Source organism: Tachyglossus aculeatus, unplaced genomic scaffold (genome assembly GCF_015852505.1).
Source record: "Tachyglossus aculeatus isolate mTacAcu1 unplaced genomic scaffold, mTacAcu1.pri scaffold_125_arrow_ctg1, whole genome shotgun sequence".
NCBI lineage: Eukaryota > Metazoa > Chordata > Mammalia > Monotremata > Tachyglossidae > Tachyglossus > Tachyglossus aculeatus.
The window spans coordinates 167,832-191,972 of record NW_024044854.1 but is presented as its reverse complement, the minus strand read 5'-3'; positions in this window follow the sequence as shown (position 1 = coordinate 191,972).

Sequence of the window (24,141 nt, the reverse complement as noted above, 5' to 3'; positions counted from 1 at the left end):
ACAAGTAGTAGAGCCAGGATTAGAACCCAGGTCCTCTGACTCCCAGGCCTGGGCTCTTTCCACTAGCCTCTGTTACTGCTTTTGTAGGGTAATTAACCACTTACTATGTCTTAGGCACTGTTCTAGGTGCTGGGGGAGATACAAGGTAATCAGGTTGTCCTACATGGTGCTCGAAGTCTTAACCTCCATTTTACCGATGAGGGAAGTGAGGCACAGAGAAGTTAAGTGACTTGTCCAAGGTCACACAGCAGATAAGTGGTGGAGATGGGATTAGAACCCATGACCTCTGACTCTTAAACCTGTGCTCTTTCCACTGTGGCACGATGCTTCTCAATAACAGAGTTGGTAGAAATGGTCTCAGACCACGAGTACCTTACCTTCAGTTGAAGAGATTTTGGTTGAGCCTTGATCAAACTGCAGTCTTGTTTCATTCATTTGGTGCATGGTTAATAATAATATTAATAATAACAATGGCATTTGTAAAGTGCCTACTGTGTGCCAAGCACTGTTCTAAGAGCTGGGGTAGATACAAGGTAATAGTGTTGGGCAAAGTCCTTGTCCCACATGGGACTCATTAAGCAAGATTAGCATACATTGAGGAGCAGCGTGGCTTAGTGGAAATAATACTAATAAAAATTGCGGTATTTTTTAAGCAGTTGCTATGTAGCAATCACGGTTCTAAGTGCTGGAAGAGCACCGGCCTGGGAGTCAGGGGACCTAGGTTCTAATTCCAGCTCGGTCTTGTGCCTGCTGTGTGACCGTTCCCCCCCCCCCCCATCATGCCCTCTCCACGAGGTGTGGGGCGCAGGGCCCGGGGCGGTGGGGAGCGGTGGGGAGGGGGTGGTCCCCCGGCTCCAGAATGAGCCCCTTCCTTCCTCTCACCCTCGTCCCCCTCTCCATCCCCCCATCTTACCTCCTTCCCTTCCCCACAGCATCTGTATATATGTATATATGTTTGTACATGTTTATTACTCTATTTATTTATTTATCTTACTTGTACATATCTATTCTATTTATTTTATTTTGTTAGTATGTTTGGTTTTGTTCTCTGTCTCCCTCTTCTAGACTGTGAGCCTGCTGTTGGGTAGGGACTGTCTCTATGTGTTGCCGACTTGTACTTCCCAAGCGCTTAGTACAGTGCTCTGCACACAGTAAGCGCTCAATAAATACGATTGATTGATTGATTGATTGTGACCTTGGGTAAGTTACTTAACTTTTCTGTGCTTCAGTTACCTGATTTGTAAAATGAAGCTTAAATACCTGTTCTCTCTCTGACTTATATTGTGAATGCTGTTTGGGATAAAGGACTTTGTCTGACATGACTGCCCTATCAGGGTCACATCTGGAGAGTTTCCAGTACTCTGCCAGTCTCAGCTACGGGAAGGAGAGTCAAACAGAGGCATACCCGTTATATTGTTAGCTTGGGCAGTGGCTAGAAAGTAGAAGGCAATCTGCTACAAGTCAAAACTCACCTTTCCTGGGCAGCAGTGGCGTGGGAGAGAGTCAAGTGCAGGGACACAGGTTTACTGAGTGGGAGGAGGCAATGGTAAACCACTTCCATATTTTTACCAAGAAAAGTCTATGGACACATTACCAGAATGATTGCAGATGGAGATGGGGTGTTCTTGGAGAGATGTGTCCATGGCGTTGCTATAGGTCGACATGACGCAACAGCATAAGACTGACCTGATTATCTTGTATTTTCTCCAGGGTTTAGAACAGTTCTTGACACATATTAAACAATTATCATTATTGTTTTTTGATGAAAGTAGTGTACACTGGGGGTCAGAGACAATTTTGGCTCCCTTGATTAACCATCAATGGAGCATTTGAGTTAGAATACAGCAGGACAGACTGATCTGATGTTTCATGGATAAGTAGCTCATATAAATTTGAGATAGTAGTGAGAATGTTCATTATCTATGTGTTTTCTTGACAGGAATAGTGACTCTCATCTGTGTGCTCACTGTCCCCCTAGACTGAATAGAGAATGAAAACAATGTGACAGAATTCATTCTTTTGGGACTTAGAATCCAGGGATGCAAAAAAATAATACTTAGCATGTTTTTAGCTATCTACAGCGTTACTGTGATTGGCAACTTGCTCATCATGACAACAATAACCAGCAGCAAGACTCTGGGATCTCCCATGTACTTTTTTCTTACTCATCTGTCCTTCATAGATATGATTTATTCTTCTTTCTTAGCCCACAAACTGATTGCAGACTTTTTCCGGGAGAAGAACATCTCCTTTGAAGTTTGCATGACCCATGTCTACATGGAACACATCTTTGGAGGTGCTGAGATCATCCTTCTCACAGTGATGGCCTAGGATCGCTATGTGGCCATCAGTAGGCCTCTGCACCACCTGACCATCATCAACATGCAGTTATGCAGGCTGCTCTTGAGGGTCGTCTGGATGGGGGAATTCTTCACGCAAAGATCCAGATTCTCTTCACGGTGAGATTACCATTCTGTGGCCCCAGTGTGATCGATCACTTCATATGTGATCTGTATCCTTTGCTGAAACTCGCCTGCAGTGACACCCAAACCCTCGGTCTCTTCGTAGCTGCCAACAGCAGGGTGATCTACCTGTTCAATTGCATCCTTTTGACGCTTTCCTATGTTGTCATCTTACACTCCCTGAAAACTCACAGCTTGTAAGGCAGATGCAAAGCCCTCTCCACCTGCATCTCCCACATCAATGTTGTTGTCTTATGCCCTACTCCCTGTATATTTGTGTATATGTGACCCATGACCACTTTGCTTGTAAATAAAACCGTGGCTACATTTTATACCATGGTAGCCCCCATGCTAAGCTAAGCTGAGAAATGCAGAGGTGAAGAATGTCATGAGGAAACGTTGGAGACGAAAAGTGTCAGGTCACAAGATAAGTGGTCCAAAATGAAGCTCATGTTCACACAAATGAGATAAGCAGCTGACTTTCTAAGAGAAAATTGATCAAGAGAAATGTGGCCATTGGGGTTCGTGGTCAGAAATTTTAATTGTGTATTCCCTTTCCTTATTTAGAAACCTCTCAAGATTTTAGGTGCTTCATTCCCATCTTCTTCCATCCATGTGAAGTGTGTGTTCTTAGCTTTCTACAGGGAATAATATTAATAATTCTGATATTTGTTAAGTGCTTACTGTGTGCCAAGCACTATACTAAGAGCTTGGGTGGATACAAGCAGATTGGGTAGGACACAGTCTCTGTCCCACATGGGGCTCACAGTCTTAATTCCCATTTTACAGTTGAGGAAACTGAGAAACAAAAGAATGAAGTGACTGGCCCAAGGTCACACAGCAGACCTTGGCAGAGCTGCTCTGCAGTGGCAGAGCTGGGATTAGAACCCACTACCTTCTGACATCCAGGTCCGTGCTCAATCCACTATGCCATGCTGCTTCTCAACCAACCTGCTGCTAAAGTTTGGTGTTTGTTTCCTGGGTAAACACTACTATCTACTCTAATTTACCCCCCCAAAAAAAATCCCACCCAAAGCCCCCCAAACAGTACCATTATTAATAGTGTATTTGTCCTAGTGTTCTATTAGACCAGTTGTGTCTAGCTATGATCAGTGAAGGGTATCTCTGACCAGAGGGATAATATAAAAATGTAATGCCCTAGATGGTACACAGAGATGTGCATGCTTTTTTAGTTTATGGTATTGGTTGAGTGCTTGCTATGTCCCAAGCACTGTTCTAAATGCTGGGGTAGATACAAGGTAATCAGATTGTCCCACGTGGAGCTCACAGTCTTAATCCCCATTTTACAGATGAGATAACTGAGGCACAGAGAAGTTAAGTGACTTGTCTAAGTCACACAACAGACAAGTGGTGGATCCAGCATTAGAACACACATTCTCTGATTCCCAAGGAAGTGCTTGTTCCACTAAGCCACCTTACTTCACGATAATTTCAAATGCAGTCTTCTGCTGTTCGCCATGTCCAAGTGGACTTGCAGAGGGTGCAGAGGTCTAAAAAAGAGCAGTTCAGGCTGTTGGCATTTTGAGGGTAGAAACTCCTCACCCTGGGCTTCAAGGCTCTCCATCACCTCGCCCCCTCCTACCTCACCTCCCTTCTCTCCTTCTACTGCCCAGCCCGCAACCACCGCTCCTCCACCGTTAATCTCCTCACTGTACCTCGTTCTCACCTGTCCCGCCGTCGACCCCCGGCCCACGTCATCCCCCGGGTCTGGAATGCCCTCCCTCTCCCCCTCCGCCAAGCTAGCTCTCTTCCTCCCTTCAAGGCCCTGCTGAGAGCTCACCTCCTCCAGGAGGCCTTCCCAGACTGAGCCCCTTCCCTCCTCTCCCCCTCGTCCCCCTCTCCATCCCCCCATCTTACCTCCTTCCCTTCCCCACAGCACCTGTATATATGTATATATGGTTGTACATAATTATTACTCTATTTATTTATTTATTTATTTATTTTACTTGTACATTTCTATCCTATTTATTTTATTTTGTTGATATGTTTTGTTCTGTTCTCTGTCTCCCCCTTTTAGACTGTAAGCCCACTGTTGGGTAGGGACTGTCTCTATGTGTTGCCAATTTGTACTTCCCAAGCGCTTAGTACAGTGCTCTGCACATAGTAAGCGCTCAATAAATACGATTGATTGATTGATTGATTGAGGGTCAATCATGCTATTTGCAAAACTGCATCCAGTTTACCAGAGGGATAATTACTGAGAGCATTGCTGAATTCCTCAGTTTCTCTGTACATTCTCTCCCACTGAGGGAAGCTTTGAGATGACAAATCAAAGTACTCTAACTGCAAGGAGAGGAAAAACATACAAATAAAAATGATAGAAAACTGGGGTGAAGTCATCAGTGTTCAACTCCTACCTGACTCTCACCACTTAAGCTCAGTCCCAAACTCCCACGTGAATGCCTCCTTTGGAGTTTTCTGATGCTTCTGGAACTCTAACTAGGCCTATTTTCTCCGAAAGGAAGATCATCCGGCTCTATGTCCTACCTACTCTCACACAATAAGGGTCAATGAATTGGGAAAGGTGAGTGGGCCAAAGAATGTGGATGGATCAGGAACTGAGAAGCATCAGTTAATCAAAAAAGTTTATTGAGAACTTACTGGGTGTGAAGCACTGCATTAATTGATTGAGAAAGTACAATACAAGAGTTGGTAGATGTGATGCCTGCTCACAAGGAGCTTATACCTACAGGGGCAAGGCCTGCTAGTGGTAGACCAGACTACCCCCTTTTTAGCAATCAATCAATCATCAATCATATTTATTGAGCTCTTACTGTGTGCAGAGCACTGTACTAAGAGCTTGGGAAGTACAAGTTGGCAACATATAGAGACGGTCCCTACCCAACAGTGGGCTCACAGTCTAGGAGGGGGAGACAGAGAACAAAACAAAACATATTAACAAAATAAAATAAATAGAATAGATATGTACAAGTAAAATGGATACATAAATAAATAAATAGAGTAATAACTACGTACAAACATATATACATATATACAGGTGCTGTGAGGAAGGGAAGGAGGTAAGGAGGGGGGGATGGAGAGTGGGAGGAGGGGGAGAGGAAGGAGGGAGCTCAGTCTAGGAAGGCCTCTTGGAGGAGGTGAGCTCTCAGTAGGGCCTTGAAGGGAGGAAGAGAGCTAGCTTGGCGGATTTGCAGAGGGAGGGCATTCCAGGCCGGGGGATGATGTGGGCCGGGGGCCCGATGGCAGGACAGGAGAGAACGAGGCACGGTGAGGAGATTAGCGGCAGAGGAGTGAAGGGTGTGGGCTGGGCTGTAGAAGGAGAGAAGGGAGGTGAGGTAGGAGGGGGCGAGGTGATGGAGAGCCTTGAAGCCGAAGGTGAGGAGTTTCTGCCTGGTGTGCAGATTGATTGGTAGCCACTGGAGATTTTTGAGGAGGGGAATAACATGCCCAGAGCATTTCTGGACAAAGACAATCTGGGCAGCAGCGTGAAGTATGGATTGAAGTGGGGAGAGACAGGAGGATGGGAGATCGGAGAGGAGGCTGATACAGTAGTCCAGACGGGACAGGATGAGAGCTTCAACGAGCAGGGTAGCAGTTTGGATGGAGAGGAAAGGGCGGATCTTGGCAATGTTGCGGAGTTGAGACCGGCAGGTTTTGGTGACGGCTTGGATGTGCGGGGTGAACGAGAGAGCAGAATCGAGGATGACAGCAAGGTTGTGGACACCAAGGTTGTGGGCTTCTGAGATGGGAAGGATGGTAGTACCGTCAACAGTGATGGGAAAGTCATGGAGAAGGCAGGGTTTGGGAGGGGAGACAAGGAGTTCAGTCTTGGACATGTTGAGTTTTAGGTGGCAGGCAGTCATCCAGATGGAGATTTCCTGACAGCAGGAGGAGATGCGAGCCTGGAGGGAGGGAGAGAGAGCAGGGGCAGAGATGTAGATTTGGGTGTCATCATTGTAGAGATGATAGTTGAAGCCGTGGGAGCGATTGAGGTCCCCAAGGGAGTGAGTGTACATCGAGAACAGAAGGGGACCAAGAACTGAACCTTGAGGAACCCCTAGAGTAAGGAGATGGGAGGGGGAGGAGGAGCCTGCAAAAGAGACTGAGAATGAACGACTGGAAAGATAAGAGGAGAACCAGGAGAGAACGGAGTCTGTGAAGCCAAGGTTGGATAACGTGTTGAGGAGAAGGGGGTGGTCCACAGTGTCGACGGTAGCTGAGAGTTCGAGGAGGATTAGGATAGAGTATGAGCCGTTGGATTTGGCAAGCATGAGGTCATTGGTGACCTTTAAGAGGGCGGTTTCTGTGGAATGTAGGGGACGGAAACCAGATTGGGGGGGTTCGAGGAGAGAGTTGGTTTTGGCAGCGTGTGTAGACGACTTGTTCAAGGAGTTTGGAAAGGAATGGTAGGAGGGACATGGGGCGATAACTAGAAGGTGAGGTGGGGTCAAGAGAGGGGTTTTTTTTGGATGGGAGAGACATGGGCATGTTTGAAGGCAGAGCGGAAGGAACCAGTGGAGAGTGAGCGGTTGAAGATGGAAGTTAAGGAGGGGAGAAGGGACAGAGCGAGAGATTTTGTGAGATGAAAGGGAATGGGGTCAGAAGAACAGGTGGCCGGAGTAGCACTTGAGAGGAGGGAGGAGAGCTTCTCTGAGGATACTGCTGGAAAGGATGGGAGAGTGGTAGAGTGTTGAGAGCCAGGAGGTTGGAGAAGGTGGGGGGGTTGACTTTGGGAAGGTCAGACCTGATGGATTTAATTTTATTAATGAAGTAGGAGGCCAGATCGTTGGGGGTGAGGGAAGGAGGAGGGGGAGGAACCGGCGGCCTGAGAAGGGAGTTGAATGTATTGAAGAGCTGAGGGGGATGATGGGCATGGGTGTCAATAAGGGAGGAGAAATAGTTTTGTCTAGTAGAGGAAAGGGCTGAGTTAAGGCAGGAAAGGATAAACTTGAAGTGAACGAGGTTGGCATGGTGTTTAGATTTTCGCCAGCAGCGTTCGGCAGCTCGAGCATGAGAGCGAGGAGGCAGACAGTGGCAGTGATCCAGGGCTGTGGCTTAGTGCTACGAGAGCGGCGAAAGGAAAGGGGAGCGAGTGAGTCTAGCTGAGTAGAAAGGGTAGAGTTGAGAGCAGTAATCTGATCGTCAAGACTGGGTAGAGAGGAGAGGGCGGCGAGGTGAGTTGTGAGGCACTCAGAAAGATGGATGGGGTCAAGGGAGCAGAGATCTCTGTGAGGGAGTAATATGGATTTACAGGGGAAAGGAGTGTGAGTGAGGAGGCAGGTGAGACGATTATGATCAGAGAGAGGGATTTCAGAGTTAGTGAGGGTGGACACGGTGCAGCAGTAGGAGATGATGAGGTCGAGGGTATGACCAAGTTGGTGAGTGGGCGAGTTGGGGTGGAGCAAGAGGTTGGCAGCGTCAAGGAGAGATAGAAGGTGATGATGATATTTATTGTTTACTGTGTGCAGAGAGCTGGACTAAGTAATTGTGTGAGTCTAAGGGAGAGAAGCAGCGTGGTCTAGGGGAAAGACCACGGGCCTGGAAGCCAGGGGTATTGGGTTCTAATACCATCTCTGCCACTTGCCTGTTATGTGACCTTGGGCAGGCCACTTAACTTCCTGTGTTTCAGTTCCCTCATCTGCAAAATGGGGATGCACTACCTGTTCTCCCTCATGCCTGGACTGTGAGGCCCATGTGGGACCTGGTCAGTGCTTAGTACAGTGACTAGCACACAGTAAGTGCTTAACATATACCAGAATTATTATTTTCAAATATCTACACTAACAGTTCAGTGATTGACACATACTAAAAGCACTTAACAATTGCCATCATTATAATTATTATTACAACAGAGTTGGTAGACACATTCCCTTCCCACAAGGAGCTTACACACATCAGTGATGTCTGAGGAAGACTCAGCTGAATGGCACTTGAGTAGAAAAGGGACATTATTTTCGGGGGCAAAGTGTGTAAGAGAGAGTCTCTCTTAAGAACACACTCATCGATGCAGCCTCAACAATGGTAGGGCAATCTTGCACTGTAAATCCATGAAAAGGCATGGAAAGGTGAGATCAGTTTAGAAAAAGGAAGAGTTTGGGAAGTATTCCCTCTGTTTTGCCCAAAGCATCTTGTTTGGATTCAGAAGTTAAATTGAATGTAGTATTCTAAATGCTTACATGGATTGGTCTTCTGAACTCCTAAATCTGTTCACTGTGACAGCAGCATTTCAAAATGTTTTCCTGGAATAGGCTTACTAAGTCTCAAAGCATAAAACTAGTCTCTCTGTGTCTCCATGTTCTTACTCTATGCATCTGTCGATGAAACCTACAGTTATGATGCTGGCACCCACTCAATCCCTCTTCATCCCTTCCCAATAGAGAAAAACGCTTGGTCAGTCAATCAATCAGTAGTAGTTTTGAGTGCTTACTTTGTGAAAGCATTGAACTAAACGCTTGGGGGAGTACAGATGGGAACACTGCTTGGAATACAGTAAGCACTTGAAAAATGTCATCATTATTATAACAGACATGTTCCCTGTCCACAGTGAGCTTACAACCTAGAAAGACTGGTCCACATGTTATCATTTAAGGTGTTGAATAAATGTTCTTGAATAATCAACTCATTTCTCAGCTAGACTCAGTCCTTACTCACTTGTATCTAGAAATGGCATGCTGTGATAATATAACAGGAAGCAGCATGGTTTAGTGGAAATACCACAGGTCTGGGAGTCAGTGGACCTGGGTTCTAATCCCAGTTCACATCTTGTCTGCTGGGTGACCTTAGCAAAGTCACTTCACTTCTCTGCACCTCAGGTAGCTCAATTGTAAAATGGGGATTCAATACCTGTTCTCCCTCCTACTTAGACTGCAGGCCTCATGTGCGACAGGAGCCGACCTGATGGATTTGTATCTATATCAGCACTTAGAACAGTTCTTGACACGTAGTAAGTGCTTAGCAAATACCATTGAAAAATCCCATTTTTTCCCTTCCTTTTTCATGGTGACACCTGAACGAAGCGACTCCTATATCTCTAATGTCCCCAGAGAATGAATATGAAAAGAGATAAGACAAAGAATCAATAAATCATATTTATTGAGCACTTATTGTTTGCAGAGCCCTGTGCAAATAACTTAGGAGAGTACAATATAACAGAGTTTGTAGACACATTTCCTGCTCATGACAAGCTTAGGTTCTAGAGGGGGAGACAGTAGAATCAGTTAGAACTATTATGGAATGAAGAAATTCCTATTACTCTTCTCGTCAAAATTATGGCCTAGAAGACAACAGTCATTGTTCTGGAGTTCAGTCATTTAGTCATATTCCTATTGGGCACTAACTGTGGTACTCTAGGCATTCATGACCGAAATTCAACCTTCAGCTAGATGTTCCAAGTCTGAGCCTCAGAAGATCTGTACCTCTCATAGAGGATGGCCAATTCAAGAAAACAACCAGAACCTTCCCTCTTGTCTCCGGAGAAACAGATATTCATATGAAGTGTATTCTGCAATGAGCGATAAAACCCCTAAATGACTAGCTCTGTCAGTTCTTCAAATATTGCTTGTCAAGGGATTTTTTGAAATAACTCGGCTCCCTCAGCAGAGAGAGATATTTAATATTGTTGATGTAACAGTTGTGGATTTATTGAAAAATGAGTCACTTGGCAGGATTACCTAAGGAAAATGTCAAAAGACTGTTTTTCATGTTGATCCAAATGCTTTATGTTTCTGAGAACTCCATGTCCCCAGAATTGAATTACTGAACAATACTGATTAAAACATGCTATAGATGCAAATCTGAATAAAAATAAATGTAATTTAGCTCAAAGGGAATTTCAATTTGCTGAGAGTTGGTGTTAAAATTAATCAAAATGGAATACAGGTGAGCAAGTCTCACAAAAGAGAAGAGTAACAGGTAATGATGAAATATTTGGCTTCTCTGGCAAGTACATTTCATATCTGACACAAGAAACAAGACATTTAAGACCTTTCAGAGAGGATAAATACCACAAGAGTCAAAAGGTATTGAGTAAAAGAGCATTGTCACTGCAGTATACCGAGAGAGAAACCAAAATATTAATGGGTGGCCAAAAGCAAAGACCCTGTACAACAATATCCATGTAATAATGTGGAGCAGAAATATATTAGGAGCATAATAACCTAAATCAGTCAATGGTATTTTCTTCACATTTACTATTTGCAGAGCACTGTACTAAGCTCTTGGGAGAGTACAACAGAACCTAAAGTTGAGACAGTGACTAGCTCAAATGAAAACAGAAATCTTCTTATTTATAATTGGTTAAAAACAAGTAATAATAATTGTTTGAAACTGTGACATCACCCCCCAATTACAAATGTTAAATTATCAGTTATAGGTATATGATATATCCTAGTAGCCTGGCTTAGAGGATAAGCAAGGCCCTCGAGTCAGAAGATTATGGGTTCTAATCTCGGCTCCACCATTTATTTGCTGTGTGACCTTGGGCAACTCACTTAACTTCTCTGTGCCTCAGTTGCCCCATCTGTAAAATGGGGGTTGAGAATGTGAGTCCTATTCGGGACAAGGACTGTGTACAACGTGGTTTGCTTGTATCTACCCCAGCACTTAGTACCGTGCCTGGCACATAGTAAGCTCTTAATAAATACCATTATCGTTATTATTATTTGTGAAATGCATCAAAAATATCAACAATGACTGTGGATTAGGAAATACCAAGACCTTGGTTAAAAGTGGTAATTGATCTCTTTTAACATAAGGGAAATGTGTGCTTTACTTATTAAAATTCCAATTTCCTAAATGTGAAATGCTGATTAGCATTATGGAGAGTGTAGTAACTAGAATTAAGACTATTTTAGTAAGTCATTATCATTGCTGTAGCACTGCATTCAAAAAAATTGAATTGGATTTAAATTTCCTGTGTATCACTTCCTGTCTATGATAATTCCTGGGTATAGATTTATCAAAAAAGGGGCAAAATAATTTAAAAAAGACTATTTGTCAAAGCCAAACATTTAAGAGAGAGCTCCATTTGGCCTTAGAAAATTAACACCATGTTTGGCAATAGGACCAATCACAACCAGAGTTTTCTTACTGGAAGCAAGTCATAGCTACACTTCCAATTAATTTAGAGGCGAAATGGGTAACAATGGGGATATTTAGTAGAGATAGGATGTCAAGAAAGCAAAGCAAGAAATTCAAGGATATGCTGCAGAATGGGAGAAAACATGAGTTTATATCTACTTGTCTTTTGGGTTTAAGGATGCCAATATTGAGATTTTTATTGGGCTATATAAGTGTGACTAACAATTCCTTCCACACTATTGGCATGTAAAGTTGCTTCCATTCCCCCTTTTTGTATATTTGCAAAGTGCTTACTACAAGTCAGGCACTGTTCTAAGCACTGGGGTAGATACAAGATGCTCAGGTTAGAAACAGTCCATGTTCTACATGGGGCCCACAGCTTTAATCCCCATTTTACAGGAGAGGTAACTGAGGCACAGAGGAGTCAAGTGACTTGTCAAAGGTCACACAACAGACAAGTAGCAGAACTGGGATAAGAACATAGTTCTTCTGACCCCTAGGCCCCTTGCTACACTATTGTATTTGTCATCCTCAGTTTTAACCAGTGAATCAATGCCATGTATTAAGCACTTACTATGTGCAAAGCACTGAATTAAGCATTAAAATAATAATAATAAATATGGTACTTCTTAAGTATTTATTGTGTGCCAAACACTGTTCTAAGCACTGGTGTAGATAGAAGGTAATCAGGTTGTTCCACGTGGGGATCACAGTCTTAATCCCCATTTAACAGATGAGTGAACTGAGGCACAGAGCAGTTGCGACTTGTCCAAAGTCACACAGCAGACAAGTGGCTGAGCTGCGGTTAGAATGCACGTCCTCTGACTCCCAAGACCATGCTCTTTCTACTAAGCCACACTGCTGGGAAAGTACAGCATAGTAGAGTTGGTAGAAGTGATTCCAGAACACAAGGACTTTATTTCTAACTGCTGAATGCCAGGCTGATCTGCCAGCTTCTGCTGTCTCCCAAATGACAGACACTATGCCACATTATTTGGTGTTTTGTTTAACTTGATTTTGAAAGCATTTCTGCTTCTGATCAATTGATTAATCAATTGATTGATTCTGTTGCCCACCCTGCTTATGGTTACCCTATTTCAGCTCACCCAAGAGCAGCTGTTTGGGTTTCTTGGGTCATCCATTTTCCTACAGCGTCCCACCCAGTGAAAGAAACAAAGGGAACAAAATCGATATTGAGTGTTTACATAAGAAGTAATGTAATAAGCGCTTGAGGAACAGGTGATACTTTGATGCCGATGGATTGCCTGTTTTCCAGGACCACGTTGTTTGTGACCCTCTCTAGTCATTGGATACTAAGTATTGTTCATAGGCAGAGTTGCTGGAACTTCTCTAGAAGTCAGATGTGGCATCTGTTTGTTATGGTATTTGTTAAGCATGTACTATATGTCTTATACTGTTCTAAGCACTGGTGTAGACAGACCTTTATCAGATTAGGCACAGTCTCTGTCCCAAATGGGGTTCACAGTCAAAGTACATGGGAGAACAGACATTGAATCCCTATATAAAGTTGAGGAAAATGAGGCACAGAAAAGTTAAGTCCTTTGACCAGGGCTACACAGCAGGCAAGGGCAGAGCCGGGATTAGCATCCAGATAATAATAATAATGATGGTATTTGTTAAGCACTCACTATGTGCAAAGCACTGTTCTAAACGCTGGGGTGATACAAGGCGATCAGGTTCTCCCACGTGGGGCTCACAGTCTTATTCCTCATTTTACAGATGAGGAAACTGAGGCACAAAGAAGTGAAATGACTTGCCCAAAGTCACACAGCTGACAAGAGGCATAGGTGGGATTTGAACCCATGAACTCTGACTCCAAAGCCCGGGCTCTTTCCACTGAGCCATGCTGCTTCTCTGATCCCAGATCCCCTTACTCCCAGCCCCATGGTTTTTCCAATAGACCATGCCATTTCTCTCTTTTGTGTAATATAATTGCTCCATTTTAATTGCTCCATCCACCTTCAGATTCATTTGGATCTGGAGGCCATGAAGGCTCCTACTCTCTAAAAGGAAGAATCAAAAGATATATACACATCCAAAGAAGTAAGCAGGCATCAATATAAATCAATAGAATTATAGATGTACAAATATATACATATGTACATAAGTGCTGTGGGGCAGGGAGGGGGAAGGGCAAAGGGAGGGCTTTAAAGGGAGGAAGAATGATTGGTAGATTTGAGGAGGGAGGGCGTTCCAGGCCAGGCATTGATTGCGCGACAGGTGAGATGGAGGCACAATGAGAAGGTTAGCAACAGAGGAGCGGAGTGTGAGGGCTGGGATGTAGAAGGAGAGAAGGGAGGTGAGGTACGAGGAGGCAAGGTGATGGAGAGCTTTGAAGCCAATAGTGAGGAGTTTTTATTCCAACCATTGCAGCTCAATTTTCCATAAACTCTCCTCAAGAGTGGTTTTACTATTCCCAGCTTGTAAATTATGGCATTTATTAAGGGCTCACTATATGCCAAATACTGTTGTTAGGACTAGGGTCATTTTCACACGGGACTATTGAGATAATTGTTTCTCTGCTCAGGGTTCTTTTGCCACCATCCAGCCGGCCACTATTGAAAGTGGGAATTAAATTCAACTCACCAGAATCCAGCTCAATGCTCATGCCCTTGAATTTAGTTTCTTTTCAAAGTCTCAGGGACTGTAAGTTCAACATGGTGTGGCCTTATGCCACCACCTCCCAGAATCACGGGATTTAGAGTGGGAGCCTGTCCATTTTTATCCGGTTTTCCTCTCTGGATCAAGGCAGTAGGGAGGGGACTCCTGGGTCTCTTTCCTCCCAGAAACGTGGAATTTGGAGCTGAATGCTGTTGGAAAATAACCCATTCCAGCTCGAAGCTTTGCAGTTACTGCTAGGATTTGCTGATACACTTCAACAACTAAACGGGGCAGGTGGAAGCATTCCAAAATCAAGACCTTCCTGGACAAACTGTGAAATGCAGTCAACTGTGCAGCATGCAGTAGCCTTCACAACACCGTCCTTTCCATAGATAACAAACTTCCCAATTGTCTGTTCTCTTAACTGCCAGTTAATTAATGCATTTATGACTCCAGAAATGGACTCTATGTTTAATATTTCCCAGACCTTTAAAAAGGCTCCTAAAAATTGAGCTCGAGTTGTAAATCTAACACCAACTAGATAGGAAACCTGCATGACTTAATAATGATGATAATGACAATAATAGCAATAATTATGTGCCACATACTGTGCTAAGCCCTGGAGTCGATACATGATAATTAGACAGGACACAGTCTCTATTCCAGATGGGTCTCACAGCCTAAGGGGAAGGAAGAATAGCAGACATGAAAAACAGTGTGACCTAGTGGATAGAACATGGACCTTAGAGTCAGAAGGACCTGTGTTTTAATCCCAGTTCTTCCTCTTATCTGCTGAATAACCTTGGGCAAGGCTATGCACTGCTCTGTGCCTCCGTTACCTCATCTGTAAAATGGGGATTAAGTCTGTGAGGCCCAGGCCCAGGTGGGACAAGAACTGTGTCCAACCTGATTTGCTGGCAAATACTCCAGCACTCAGTACAGTGCCTGGCACAGAGTAAGCATTTAATAAATACCATAAAAACATGGCAAAGTCAGAATTAGAACTCAGATCTCCTGACTCCCACTCTCCATTAAGTCACATTGCTTCTCTTTGTTCTTCTCCTTGGGGTTCACTAAATCCCCCAACCCCAGGATGTGGGGAGAACCATTAAAGCAGGAAGGTGCTAAGTTAAAAATAACTCAATGGAATGCTTCTTCGTGCAGCAATTGGTGAGCACCTGGTGAGCACAGGACTTTGTGCAGGCACAGATTGTTGGGAGATTTGAGAAGGATTTGAACCAATTTGTTAACAAGTCATTCATACTTGGATACACAAGAGGGAAAGTTATGGTTATATGGGGAAAAGAAAGGAATGTTACAAAGTAAGTCCCTAAACATTAGGATCAGATGAAGTAACTGAGGCACAGAGAAGCTAAGTGGCTTGCCCAAAGTCACACAGCAGACAAGTGGTGGAGCCTTCTGACTCTCAGGCCCATGTTCTATCCACTACACTGTGACAGCAGTGGGCAGAGATAAGGGGTTGATGGATTGGGGATTTATAAGGACGTGAGAGGAAGCCTCCCAAAAGCCTCACAAAGCCACTGAAAGCACACACAAACAGGGAAGCAAAGGGAGAGAGAGTCACAAATTGAGAAACAGAGGGATTCAGAAAGGCAAAAACAAAATCTCGGATGAACAGAGATGGGGTCAGAGCCACAGAGCCATGAAGAACCAGAATTCAAAGACACGGAGAGATGTTCAGAAAGAACAGAGAATGCAATATAATTAAAATACAATACATTTTACAAAGCATTTGAAGCTTTTAAGACCAATAAAGCTAAAAGCTCAACAAAATGTCTTATGTTGTCAATAATCTAGCTTTAGTTTCAGGTTCATAGATTCACTTTCTAAGGCTAATCAATTTCACCAGCATGAGGAAAAACCATCAGACAAGAAATTCTTAAAACCTCTCCTAACCAGAGTCTGTCCAATTGCTAGTATTCCATGTCAAACTCTTTCACCTCTCCTCTCTCAGCTATGCGTGTTTCATAAAGCTCTGATATGAGTCCCCTCTGCATCTACACCCATAATGTCTTGGTGCTTACCTAGTTTCATAGTTTCAGCTACCACCAGCATATGGAAAACTCCCAAAAGCACATATGTATATATCTGTAATTATATATTTATTTATGTGTATTCATGCCTGTCTTCCCTTCTAGACTGTGAGCTCACTGTGGGCAGGGAATTTGCCTGTTATATTGTACTCTCCCAAGTGATTAGTACAGTGCTGTGCACACAGTAAGTGCTCAATAAATACAAGTGAATAAATGTATGAACTCACAAATCAACTTCCCAAGCCCTACCCCTCATGTTTAACCTGTAATCCCACATCCCTTTTGCCTCCAAGACATCTTCCCTTGGATATCCCACTGGCCCCTTAATCATCATCATCATCAGTGGCATTTATTGAGCACTCACTATGCGCAGAGCATTGTACTTAGTGCTTGGGAGAGTACAATTCAACAGTCGGCAAACATGTTCCCTGCCCACAATTAGCTTACAGTCTAGAGGGGGAGACAGACATTAATATAAATAAATAGTTCATAATATATAATTTAAAGATATGTGCAGAAGTGTCATGTGTTTATTTTCTGTAGTGAGGTCCTTTACTCCCACTATGTACTCAATAAATATTATTACTACTCTTTCTTCTTCTCCCCTTTTTCCTCCTCCACTCTTCCTCCCCTCCTCCTCCTCTTCCTCCTGTTACTATTACTACTATTATTACTATTGTAGGGGATCTGAGAAGACAGTGACCAGAACAGGTAGAATGATTTTATTTTCTTAAAGAATTGCCTCCAACAAGAAGAGATTCTGGTGCTCCTACCAGTGATGAGGTTTGAGCCCACAAAGGAAATGGGAACCAGAAATGGTGTAACTAACCTTTCTGAATATGTGCCAGACGTCTTGCTAAACAATCAATTAACCAATCAATCATACTTATTGAGCACTTACTGTGGGCATGGCATTGTACTAAGCGCTTGGGAGAGTGTAATTTAACAGAGTCGGTAGATACGTCTCCTGCTCATATTGAGCTTACAGTCGAGAGGAGGAGAAAGACGTTTATATAAATAAATTAAGGATATGTACATAAATGGTTTGGGGCTGAGGAGGGGATGAATAAAGGGTGCAAATCCAAGTGCAGAAGGGATGCTGAAGGGAGTGGGAGAAGAGGAAATGAGGGCTTAGTTGGGCAAGGCCTCTTGGAGCTATGCCTTCAAAAAGACTTTATTTCGGGGAAGGGGAGTTTGTGTAACTAGTCGGCAGCCAGCCCATCACTGAAAAACAACTCAAGTAGGAAAGTTTTGATGTAAATGAATGTCAGATCTTGATAGCCTAACATGACTAACTCTCATAATCAGAGTTCGGTTGGTGCGAGATTTCAACAAATAGAATGAATTCTATCTCTTTGTTTTCACTTACATACTTTCACCCAACTTTCTATATCACCTCGGTTAATGGATAGCATACTGGACTGATTCTTACATCACTTCAGTCCTCTGCTCAAACATTGGTTTCCAAACATTCTCTCTTTATCAGTGTGTATCAGGGAACACCAATGTACATCTCTCATCTACAGGATTCCCATACAAACTATTATTCTTACAGTTCAAGGAGATGCCACAAGTCTTCTTTGAAATTTCTGATCAAAGATGAATTCCTAAACAATAATATCACTTAGTAATATTGTGAAACAGTGATTCCTTCTGGATAAAGCACAGGCCTGGGAGTCAAAAGGACTTGGGTTTTGCCACCTCTCTGCTGTTGTGACCTTGGATAAGTCACTTAAATTCTCCCAGCCTCAGTTACCCCATCTGTAAAGTGGGGATTAAGATTGTGAGCTCCATGTAGAACACGGACTATGTCCATCCTGATAGGCTTGCATCTACCACAGCCTTTAGAACAGTGCATGGTGCATAATAAGGGCTTAACAAATACCATAAAAACAAGAAAAACAAAATTTAGTTGAACTAGTGACTATCTCTCCACAATCAGTTGTTTTGTGATGCCTCACACTTATATGGCCTTTACCATGAGAGTATAAAAATTTGTGCAGTGTCATGGCATTATCTGTAGAATTGGTAAGCATATTTTTGAGAATCAGGGACATTGCCAAAATATTAGAGAAAATACTAAAACAGCATTCTTTTTAGTTAAATGGCTTCAGATGAGATTTAAAAATATATATATTTAGGAATAAACTGTAAAAGCCAGTGAGGCGGGAATCCTTACCTTGAGTTGCCATTGTGCATCTTGCTGTTTGGTGAATTTAGGGTTTTACCATCCCAGGTTTTAGATCTTCACATGATAAAGCTGCTTAGAGATGAAGGACACTGTGCACTCTTGGGGTAGACAAGTTGGATATGTGGCCACAAAATAAGCAAATCATTTAGGTAAATTTCGCAGGGCAATCAAGCTCAGCTGGCAGCTGGCCTATCACGTTCAGCTCACAAAGACCTTGTGACTGTGTGCTCTGGCAGAGTGCTGAAAGCTTAATGCCTGGAAGACAGCTCACTGACCTTCCTCTTTGCAAATCTGTAGCTGCAGAAAATAGGAAAGACCACTAGGAGGAGACCCTTTTATTAATGTCTCTCCATCCCTTCTTCCAGTCTACAACTTCACAATCTTCTCTTTGAGCTGCAGACAGACATTTAAAGGGGATCCCATAGAAGTTCACAGCTCTATTATAATGCTTAGGATTCTCTCTCCTTCTCTTAGAGGAATTACTTTTTCTTTCTTGAAGCATGTGCCAAAGCAGTTAAGACCTGGGATACTCGGGAGATTATCTGTGTCTCTGCCTAATCAACTCCTTGAATTTAGGAGCAGCCTTGGGGCCAGTGATGCTGAGTCAGATTCTACAGATATGTGCAAATAGCAGAGGTATATGGGTGTGCCAAAATGTACATGCATGCCTGTGGGCCATGCACCTGAACTAGCTAGGTAGCAGCCCCTGAATCTTGGAGAAGCAGCGTGGTGTGGTGGATAGAGCATGAGCATGGGAGTCAAGAGGTCATAGGATCTAATTTTGGCTGTGCCACTTGTCTGCTATGGGCCTTGGGCAAGTCACTTCACTTCTCTGGGCCTCAGTTACTTCATCTGTATTATAGGGATTGAGACTGTGAATCCCATGTGGGGCAGGGACTGTGTCCAACCCAATTGGCTTGTATTCCCCCCAGCACTTAGTACAGTGCCTGGCCCCTAGTAAGGGTTTAACAAATACCAATATTATTATTATTGTTATTATTATTACCCTGAGTGAAACCATGGTATGGTGGGCTGGGGGAATTTCTAGGTGCATGAATTGGGCTGTTGGCTACAGTTCTCCCTGTATTTCAATCAATCAGTCAATGATATTCATTCATTCAATTGTATTTATTGAATGCTTACTTCGTGCAAAGCACCGTACTAAGTGCATATTTATTGAGCACTTACTGTAGACAGAGCACTGGGCTAAGCCCTTGGGAGAACACAATACGATAACATTTATGGAAAATATCTCATACCTACAATGAGCTTACAGTCTTCTGAAGTGAAGTAAAAGGTCATCAGTTTCAGTTTGGGTGGCTCCATTGTCATTAGTTCTTCTCCCTTATAAAATCTTCATCCTCTCACCTGGGCTTCTCATAAAGCTCTTCCTGAGTCTACAATGCCTAGCTCTTCTCAGATTCAACTGTCTCAAGCCACCACTATGACCCTTGCTGCCCCACTCCCCTTCTGTTCTCTGTGCCACTATCCCTCTGTCATGTAACAAGACAATTTTGTTCTACCTGTTCTGGTCACTATCTTTTCAGACCCCTTCTGCCCTTGTAATAGTAGTAGCAGTTAGACTGTTAGCTCCAAATGCAGCAGTGTCTGATCTGATTAACTTGTATCTATTCCAGAGCTTTGTGTTAAACATTGTTTTACATAGTTACTACCTACTAAGAGCCTGGAAAAAGTCATGAAATGTGCTGATGTAACAATTGCCACAAAAATCCAAATTGTCAACTCTATGGTGTTTCCAGTAACAATCTATGGATCTGAAAGCTGGACAGTGAATAAAAAGGACAGAAAGAACGTGGATTATTTTGAAATGTGGTGTTGGAGAAGGCTTTTGCGAATGCCATGGACTGCCCAAAAAACAAACAAATGAATTTTGGAGGAAATTGAACCAAAGTGATCTTTGGAAGGCCAAATGACTCAACTTATATTAGCATATTTTGGACACATAATCAGGAGGACTAATTCTCTGATGAAGACACTAATGCTAGGAAAATTCTGGAAAAACGTGGAAGAGGCAGACCGACAGCTAGATGGATAGAAACCATAACAATGATAAGCAGAAGAACCATTAGAAAGGTTGTGGATTATGTCAGAGGGCAGGGCGTCCTGGAGAAAATATATCCATGGAGTCACTATGACTCAGAAATGACTCGACGGCACTTAATAATAATAATAATAAATGTGTCAAACAGTGTTTTACATATATTAACCCCTTAACAAATACCATAATTAGTAGTAGTAATTGTAGGCAGTAGTAATAGTAGTAGTATTTGTTGAGCTCCCACTGGGTCTGATGCACTGTACAGCCAAACTACAGCCCATGCCCAGAATTGTGACCTCATCCTACATCTGATGGAGGAGGGCCTAGAAGGTAAGTCAGCATCTCTCCCTGCCCACCACTCATTCTACACACATTCCATTCAACTAGCCCCCCCACTCGACCCTCCTGCCTGACAACTGTGGCCAGTGTTCCACATGGCTCTGACTAGGAGCCAGGCACAAGCCTCCTACCTCAGAATTGAAAGTTGGGGCCTCCACCACACCTACCCTCTGCTGGTCACTGAGGTCATAAAGGCTTTAATCAGGGTGGATGGATGCACCCTATAGCCTTGGAACTTTAAAAATCTCCACAAGATTTGGACTGGGCCAGCCACTGTGAAGCTGTCCTAGACCTGGCCAGGGCCCCACATCCAGCACTACTGGCGCTTATCCTTGGAAGATGATGAGTTCGAAGTAGGGCAGTCCAGCTCACGGGGACAACTTCGGTAGACAGCATCTCTACCATTTTTTTAATTGCATTTAAGGGCTTACTATGTGTCAAACAGTGTTTGGTAGGTTCAGGCCAATTAGGTCAGATACAGTCCCTGTCTCGCATGGGGCTCACAGTCTAAGTAGGAGGGAGAACAGATATTGAATCCCCATTTTACAGTTGAGGAAACTGAGGTATCAAGAAGTCAAGTGACTTGCCCAAGGTCACACAGCAAGCAATTGGCAGAGTCAGGATTAGAACCCGGGTCCTCTGACTCCAAGGCCTGTGCTCTTTCTACTAGGGCACAGAGCTTCCCTTTCCCCTGATCAACTCTATGGGCAGTAGATAAGTTTGAAACTGTCAGTGAGGCAAGAGTCCACATGCAAGACAGGTCATAGGGGAAACTGTGGGAGGGTCTCGGAAACTAAAAATGGAGTATCTAGCTCTAGCTCTGGTGGCCGGGGGGAGAGGATTCTTTTGAGTCTCTCTTCTTCTCCCTTTCCTTCCCCACACTAAAAGTCACTTGTCACAGAGATAGAACTAGGATTCCCACCGTCACTACCAACCTGCTGGAACAGGATATTATCTTGACATTACCACCTCCCCTGACCCATTCCAGTGGCTCATTCCAGAGCCTTTTCTGGCACCTTTTGACCAGCCCCAACTCTACAGGGCTACCTCTATCGTTCTGGGCTGAGTTAGGGTGCCCTGAGAAGGCTCTCTCAGCCCTCCAGTCGACCCTGTCTCTGGGTTGTCTGAACTGAAACTCTTAATGGTCTTTTGGCTTAATCTTCTTTGTGCAGTACCTTGTGCCTGAGTATCTGAGAGTCCACCTCTGGGCCTATGCCTAGGGACCTTTACTGACCCCCTCCAGATCTGAAAAGGCAGCAGGGTTTTTCTGACCCCAGGGTCCAAAAATATGGAGGTCTTGAATGACCACTTTCTGTTTATGTCTCTCAGGCTGGTGACAATATTAAATGCCAGGTGGTCGTGGTAAGAAACTTTTTTTTTCACTTTTACCCCTGCTCCCGTCTATCTTTATCTCCCTGGGTTGCTCATCCCTAAGTTCTCTTCCCGCTTCTCCATCTCTTTCCTCCCTTCCCTCCAGCTCCAAGACCCCAACTATCCTCTCCTCTCACCTTTCTTCCAGTCAGTCAGTGGTATTTATTGAGTTCTCACTGAGTGAGAGAGTAGAATATAACAGAGTTGGTACCTACGTTCCCTGCCCACAATGATCTTATAGTTTAAAACAGCATGCCTCTTGCCCTTTCTTCCTCTTCCTATCCCTGTCTTTGTTTCAGCACCTCATCGTGTGCTTTTCTCCAGAGATGGTCTATGAAGAAAGTGGGAAGAGTGAAAAAGCAGGTAGGAGATGAGGCTCCTTTGACTCAAACCAAACATTTACCATTCATTTTAAGATGCTGCCTTTTGTCTGTGGGGGAATGAGAGGTGTGAGAAAGAGGAGAGAAGGAAGACTTGAATCTGTTCTGAAGGAGGGGCTAGAGATAGAGCAGACCAACACTTTCACATAAGTGCCTCTACCACCCAGATTATCCAAAAATTCCCCAAGACGGGTCTTGCAAACCTATTTCCAGTGTTGTGCTTCTGTTTTGTCACAGCCTCAATTGAAGCAAGTAGTGCATTATTTGTGTTGACTGGGCCTGGGTCTTTCTAACCACTGCCCATCACTTTGAAACCCCTGGGGATTGTCAGTTCCTAACCTGGGTAGGGCCTGGGTAGAGGGATAGAGTGCCTCATGATCCCAGGACTGCCGTGCCTATAAGGAATTCAACATAGACATATTAGAGGATGGATCCCTCTCTGCCTAGGGAGAATCCTTTCTTAGTCAATGTTATATATTGAGCACTTGCTGTGTGGAGAGCACTGTACTAAATGCTTGAGAGGATACAATGTAACACTAAACAGACACATTCCCTGCCCATAGTAAGCTTACAGTTTGGAAGTCTCTTCTCCAATAGCTGACTCCTTCAAAGGGGAGGACCATTTTGATGGCAGCCCAGGAAACCATCCACACACCCAGGATCACCTAACACTACTCAGTGTTCCATTGCACCTCCATCCTACAAGTGACCCTTAACTGTCTTCCCAGTGGAATGGTTTGCCCTGGAATTAGAGGGAAAGACTCTGCCTCTTGCACCCTTCTAGCTTTTTTTTAATGGTATTTGCTAAGTGGTGCTGACTCTGTGACAGGCCCTGTACTAAGTGCTGGGGAAGATACAAGCTAATCAGGTTGGACACAGTCTACATCCCACAATGAACTCACGGTCTTAATCCCCATTTAACTAATGAGGTAACTGAGGCACAGAGCAATAACTTGTCCAGGGTCACACAGTGGAGAAATGGCAGAGCTGAAATTATAATCCAGATCCTCTGACGCCCAAGCCTGTACTAAATTCACCAGGCCATGCTGTTTCTGAGCCATTCCAAGTCTGCAAAAAGATTGGCTGATGATACCAGCCTGCACCAGGAGAGGCATTCTCCATTTTTGAGCAAGACTGTGAAACATGATGGGAAGCCTCAGTGCCCTGGTCATCACTTCCAAATAGAGCCACAGCTTCCCTCTGAAGTGCTTCTAGGCCTGATTAATCAAATGCTTAATAACGTGTTAGGTCTTCTTCTGTGATGGCACTTGGAACCAATACATTCTCTACCAGGTAATAGCTTGTGTCACTGAGAAAAGGGTAAAAACCAACTGACAAGTGTGTCCCTTTCCCTGCTCTTCCCTCGCCACCACAAGCACCTATGTCTTTTCCTTTTCTCTCTTTTTTTGTAAATGGTATTTGTTAAGTGCTTACTATTTGCCAGGCACTGCAGTAAGCACCGAGGTGGATACAACATAATCAAGCTGGACTCAGTACCCGTCCCTCACATGGCTCAAAGCCTTAATCCCCATTTTGCAGGTGAGGGAACTGAGGCACAGAGAAGTGAAGTGATTTTCCCAAGGTCACACAGGAGATAGTGAAG